Source organism: Cavia porcellus, unplaced genomic scaffold, assembly GCF_034190915.1.
Source record: "Cavia porcellus strain 051 isolate PalLab524CR breed Dunkin Hartley unplaced genomic scaffold, mCavPor4.1 scaffold_6, whole genome shotgun sequence".
Classification (NCBI taxonomy): Eukaryota; Metazoa; Chordata; class Mammalia; order Rodentia; family Caviidae; genus Cavia; species Cavia porcellus.
The window spans coordinates 37541192-37547665 of NW_026947489.1; positions in this window are offsets into that span (position 1 = coordinate 37541192).

The window sequence follows — 6474 nt, forward strand, 5'->3', positions numbered from 1 at the left end:
CTATCTTCAATAGAATTGTCTATATCATCAGGCATAGTATAATTGAATATATCAGTACATAATAGTATTAATAAAAACAGAATTTTGTATATAGTATAAAACTTCAAAAATAGGCAGCTATCAAACCAGAATGCGTATTGTAGAGTCTTGTAATCTTCAGTGTAGTTGCCTATACTCTCAGACTTGATACTATCAATCATATCAGTTTTGAATAAAATCTGTCAATACTAAACAGCAATCAAACAAACCAGATTTAACTAATATCAGTCATGATAAAACAGTATATGTCATATAGGGCTCCAGATTAAGATAATAGTAAATTAAAGATGATTACTGTGCTATATCCTGATGTTTTGGGGATAGCTGTCTGTGCCCTCAAATCTAATGCAAGTAGACAAACTGGGACAGAATAAAATCTATCTAAGCAGAGTTGTGTGAGTAATGTGGGTTTTAAATCCTGATACACTATTAACAATATCTTCTGCCATCTTTTTTAAGACTCTCCCTTCTCTTTCACTTCCTCAGGGTACACTGCATTTTTGGGTTTGACCAAGACGCTTGGTTTTAAATTGGGGGGGAGAGACCTGCTATTTACCTAAATGGTTACAAACATTCTTTCTCCTGGACTTGATCTCTAATTGTATTCCGTTACCTATTAAAGCCTGTCCTTCTAACCTATCCACAAATACTGGTCTAGTTGCTCCTATTACTCTCTGGTTCTCTGTCACATAGAGCACTGTTTTCTCACATTTGATTTTCAGTCCACGTAGTCTCTTCCATGTTAATTAATTTCCTATAAATAGCATATTGGTGGACCCTATGTCCTTATCTACTCCACATGTGGTTCTTTTTTTTAAAATTTAGTGTATCGAGGTGTCTTAATTACTTTATGATTGTCGGTGAGACAAAATACCTGATGCCCAAGTTGGGAAAGGAAAGGTTTATTTTTTACAGTTTTTGGAGGTTTCAGTCCACACTCAGTTGGCTCCAAGACAGGTGGGCATGGCTGGACTGCTGTTCATGGCAGCTGCAAACGGCAAGCTCGAACCAGCAAAGAGCAAGACACACCTTCCTCCTGCCATTACATCACATCCTGGCTCCACCCCTATGCGGGTGTAGCACTGACACCATCAATCCAAGCACTATACAATGAACCATCACATATGAACAATGCAAACTCATGAGGCCTGGGGGCCACAAACATAAACCATGACATTCCACCCCTGGCCCCCAGGACTCATGTACATCCTTTATACAAAAGACATTTAGTCCACCTCCAAGAGTTGCCAAAGTCCTAACAGTTTCAACATTGCTGAAAAGTCCAAGTCCCAAGTCTCCTCCAAGATCTATGGCAAATTCTTAATTGTAAGCCCCTGTACAAAAGAAACAAGGTTAAACATTGCTGAAATGCAAAGGCACAAGGTAAACATTACCATTCCAAAAGTTACAAACAGGAGAATAGAAAGCATTTGAAACAAAGCAATTCCAACATCCAGCAGGGCAAACATTAAGTCCTAGAGTTCTACACTCAGCATCTGAAGCAATCTGGTTGTAAGTTCCAAAAGCCTTGGGTAGTTCCACCCCCAGGACACTTCCAGCGATTTCAACTCCCGCAGCTTTTCTCTTAAATCCTCTCTGCTCGCTTTTTGCAGCTTCCTTTGGATCATCCACATTCCTGGCTTTTCTGAACTTCTGGGGTCTCCACTGCACCTTCGGCTTCACCTTTACATCTTCACAAATTGCCATCTCAGGGGCACACTGCTTGGCCAACTGGGCCCTTTGCAATCGAGGTGGAAGCTTTCTTACCCTCAGAATTTGTGCATTTTCCTTGCACCTAAAATCAGCATGTTGTGGATGCTGCCAAGGTTTGCTGCTAGCTGAAATGGTAGCCAGGCTTTTCTCTCTCTTTGCTGTAGGGGTCAGTTGCCTGGATCACAGGGCTCTGTTTACCTGATTGTGAGAAAAAGCTTCTCTGTGTTGCCGCCATTCTGGAACCTCACGTGGCTTCTGTTGCCATTCTGGAACCTCACTTGGCCTCTCTCGCCATTCTGGAGCATGGCACTCTGTAGCTTTTTCCTCTGAGCAAAATTTTTCATCTTTGCTGTGAGGCTGCACAGGCTGGGGACCTGCTTCCTGGGATGCCCTGGCGCCATCTTTCTTATCTCTCTGTTTCTCCTCAGGTATCAAAATCTCAACTCTGTCTTTACAATCCACACCCTTCCTGGAATCTTCCTTCAGGCCAAACTCACAGCATTGTACATTATCCTGCTGGGCTCTTTGCTCTTGATTCAAAACATAAAGCTCACTAAAAGCTGCCAACAATAGCCATGCCACAGCCTCAACATTCGATTGCTTTTTAATTTCTTTTTCAAGATTAATCAGTGCATTGCCCTTTGTCTCAGTCTCAGGCAAAGTCTCTGGGCAGGAGCAAAATGCAGACAAACTTTCTGCCAAGCCATAACACACATCATGTGGAGCCCAACAACCAATGCAGTCCTTCCCAGCAGAAACCTCCCAAACCTGGTCTTTACTATGAGGCTTTTTATCAGCCTTCTGGTTTCCAGAGCTCTGACCAGAATCTCCTCTACAGAGCAGCCTAAGCTGCTCCAGCTCTATGCATCCAGGTGACATGTCCAAACTTTTCCAAACTCCACCCACAAGCCATTTCCAAAGCCTCTTGAAAAACATGGCCAGGTATAGTCACAGCAAACGACCCCACTCCTCGGTACCAAATTTCTGTCTTAGTTACTTTATGATCGTCGGTGAGACAAAATACCTGATGCCCAAGTTGGGAAAGAAAGGTTTATTTCTTACAGTTTTTGAAGGTTTTAGTCCACACTCAGTTGGCTCCAAGACAGGTGGGCATGGCTGGACTGCTGTTCATGGCAGCTGCAAACGGCAAGCTCGAACCAGCAAAGAGCAAGACACACCTTCCTCCTGCCATTACATCACATCCTGGCTCCACCCCTATGCGGGTGGAGCACTGACACCATCAATCCAAGCACTATACAATGAACCATCACATATGAACAATGCAAACTCATGAGGCCTGGGGGACACAAACATAAACCATGACACAAGGCTGTCTATATTAGAGATTATAACCAACCTTCTCTTACTCTATGCTCTTTTTTTGCCATCAGTTGTCTGCTTATCTTCTTCATTTTGTTTTCTGCTCCATTCATTGAGGCCTCTCTGCCACTGTTCCTGGAATCCTAGTACTTTTCTCTCTCTCTAGAATGCCCTGCAGTATTCTCTGTAGAGTTGGACTGGTGGTTGTGAATTTCCCAAGTTCTTCTTTGTCTTGGAAGCAACTTGCTTCTCCATTAATTTCTAGAGACAGTTTAAAAGGGTATATCAATCTGGGTTGGAGGTTATTTTCTTTCAGGGCTTGGAATATTTCATTCCAGGCTCTTCTTGACTTGATGGGTTGTGTCAAGAAGTCTGCTGTTATTCTGATGGGCATTCCTCTATAGGTTATCTGTTTCTTGTCTCTAACAGTTTTTAATATTTTGTTCTTATATTGAATTTCTGAGATCTTGGTTATTATATGCCTGGGTGTAGCTCTGTTTTGGTTGTAGGTGGCTGGAGTTCTGTATGCCTCATAACTCAGAATATCATTTCCTTTTCCTATGTTTGGGAAGTTTTCCTTAATTATTTCTGTAAATAACCTTTGTAATTCCTTTGTTTGTACCCCAGCTTCTTCATTCACATTCTTTATTCTCAATTTATAGATCCTTTTGTCATCTTCTAGCCTTTGTTACTGCTTGTTTCCTTCTTATTTTTTAAAAATTTTCCCTTTCATATTCCCACATTGCAAAATTGTCCTCCAGTGTGTATAATCTAGCCTTAGTTTCTTTCAAGCTGATTTGCCATTTCCTTGTGATTTATTTGAATCTGCTTCATGTATTCTATTTTTTTATATTCTTCATCAAATGGTTCTCTCCTTTGTTCGAGTTCCTCCCTTCTTCCTTCTGTGTCTGCTTGAGGGGTGCTTAGTATCTCTTTTATTAATCTTCTTATATCGTGCTTTATTTGGCTAACTATTTCAGTTCCAAATATATCTTTTTATGTTCACTGGTGCTTTGTTTGATATTGCATGTTTGCTGTTCTCGTCCTCCTTTGTATTTACCTGTCCTGGGTCAATGTTCTCAGGGTTGGGACCTCGGGACTTCTTCTTGTTGCTTTTTCTTCCCATCTTTTTTGCTTCTTCCAGGAGGCCCCAGTTTCTTTCTTTTTTAGTTACAATTTGTCTGAAGCATGCTTGCTAGATGACCCTTCCCACTGCAGTGTGCTAGTGAGTGTAGACAGGGACAGCATATGCTGGCCCCTCTCCTCCAGATCAGTCAAGCTCTGTGGCCTGCACTGTATTACTTTGCGTCACCTCCTCTCTGGGTGATGGCAGCTGGAGCACGGTGGCATTGGCGTTGGCAGTGGCGGTGGTGATGTTCTTTGCACCACCTCCCCTCTGGGTCAGTGGCTGTGGCAGGGTCAGGCATGGGGGCAGCTGGTGGGCACCCAGTCACTTCCAAGCCCATGGCGACAGGTCTCACCAGTGGCCTGGAGGTGGCGCAGGTGGTGGCTGGAGTGCAGTGGCACGGGATCAGTCAAGTTGCTGTGACATGCACTGCATTTCTTTGTACCCCTCACTTCTGGGTCAGTCAAGCTGCTCTGGCCGGCACTGTTAGTCAGACTTCTGAGATCTCACTGGATTAGTGTGGTTAGTGTGTGGCACCACTGTAGGGACTTGATTTTGATAATCTATTGGGTCTCAGCCAGGTCACATGACCCAGGCCTAACTCACTCCACCAATCCTGTTTGGAAAGGGAGCAATTGAAGTCACTGCTGCCCCTTGTGCTTGCCAGTCCTGCCCAGTCCCAGAATGTCGTCTGCCAGAGCCCCCCTATTTATGGAATGGCTCCACTCCTGTCACTCACCACAGGTTGATGTAGGCACCCTGCCAATTCAGCTCTTCCTTTGGCTTGCCGGCCCCCAAATTCAATGTCGAAGCAGTGGGACCTCTGACAGCTCAGCAAGTTACAGCGGGACCTTGGCAAGCCACGGTGGGACTTTGGCAATCCACGGTGGGAATGCATCAGGACCTCGGATGGCTGGCAAGTCACCTTCTTGGGATGAGAAAATTCATCTCCCTCTGTTTGGGGCTCCCCACTCTGTATTATGTTGGATTCTAAGTTGACTATCTCCCAGATGTTCTTTTAGACTCTACCATTAGAAACACTAGAAGAGGCTGTGAGGCTGGAGGAAGAAGAATTGTCTTTCTTCCTCTCATGCTTCTTGGGACCTCCTCTCTGTCTGCTCATTCTCTGAAATATAGTTAACCACAATCTTGGCCTCAGCAGGCTTGGTTCATTTGTAAAGCAAGAGCTGAATCTACTTACAGTTTTTTCACTGCTAGAGGAACACACACCATACCCTCATCCTGGAGACCTCAACTAGCCCCTGGCACCTCTCTTTTGAACAGGCAGCACCTACTCCTCAAATATTTGCATTTCATTTCAAGTCCTTCTCCAAGCATTTGGCACTGTGCAGGATATGTTTTAAGTTTTAATAATTTAACCCTCTTTATTTATCCCTAAGGTGAATGCTGCTACATCTGTGATCCTGGAGTTTATCTTTTTTCAAATAACTACTTAACAACTTGTTGAATACAGGACTTATCAAAGACAAACTTACAACAAATTTTGTTGAATGACAAAATTAGTTTTTCTTTATTTTGAAAAGAAAAAAATAAAAACGATGATACAGAATTTCAAAACAAAATAATAGGAGATTAACAATGGTTAATATATCTGGTATTGTTATTTTAAAGTAGTCATTCAGATTACAAGATACTGGTATGAAAAGTTTATCAAACAAGGAAAGCACAAACCTTTTTTAATGAACTAATTGAGAGTAGTAGTATAATTATTGATCACATATATATATATATATATATATATATATATATATTCTTTTCCCTTCTTATTTTCTCCTTTTCCCCATCTCAATTGTTCTTTCCTTTTAAGCAGTTTCTTGCCCTTTCACTTTCACAATATCTACTGTACATTGGATTTTATTTATTCTTTCAGTTTTTTACACAAGTGAGACAATATGATGTTTATACATGTCACTTATGAGTATAGTCACAAGTTGCATCCATTTACCTATGAAAACCTTGAGTTTATCCTTCTTTTTGTCTTTTTGAGATAATTTCATTATACAGTTTACACTGGCCTTGGGCTCACTTTTTAGCCCAGTGTGGTTTCAAACTTTCTATGATCCTCCTCTCTCAGCCTACCAAGTGCTGGGATTACAGGAGTGTTATGCTGTATTGTGCTGTGTCCTATCTGAGTTTATCCTTCTTTATAGCTGAGTAGTACTGTATGGTTCTAGAACTGGACAGCTTCTTATTCTATAGAAGGAATGTGCTGAGGAGCTGTTGGCTTTATAGGCAGGAAAGTGCTGGTGAAAAAA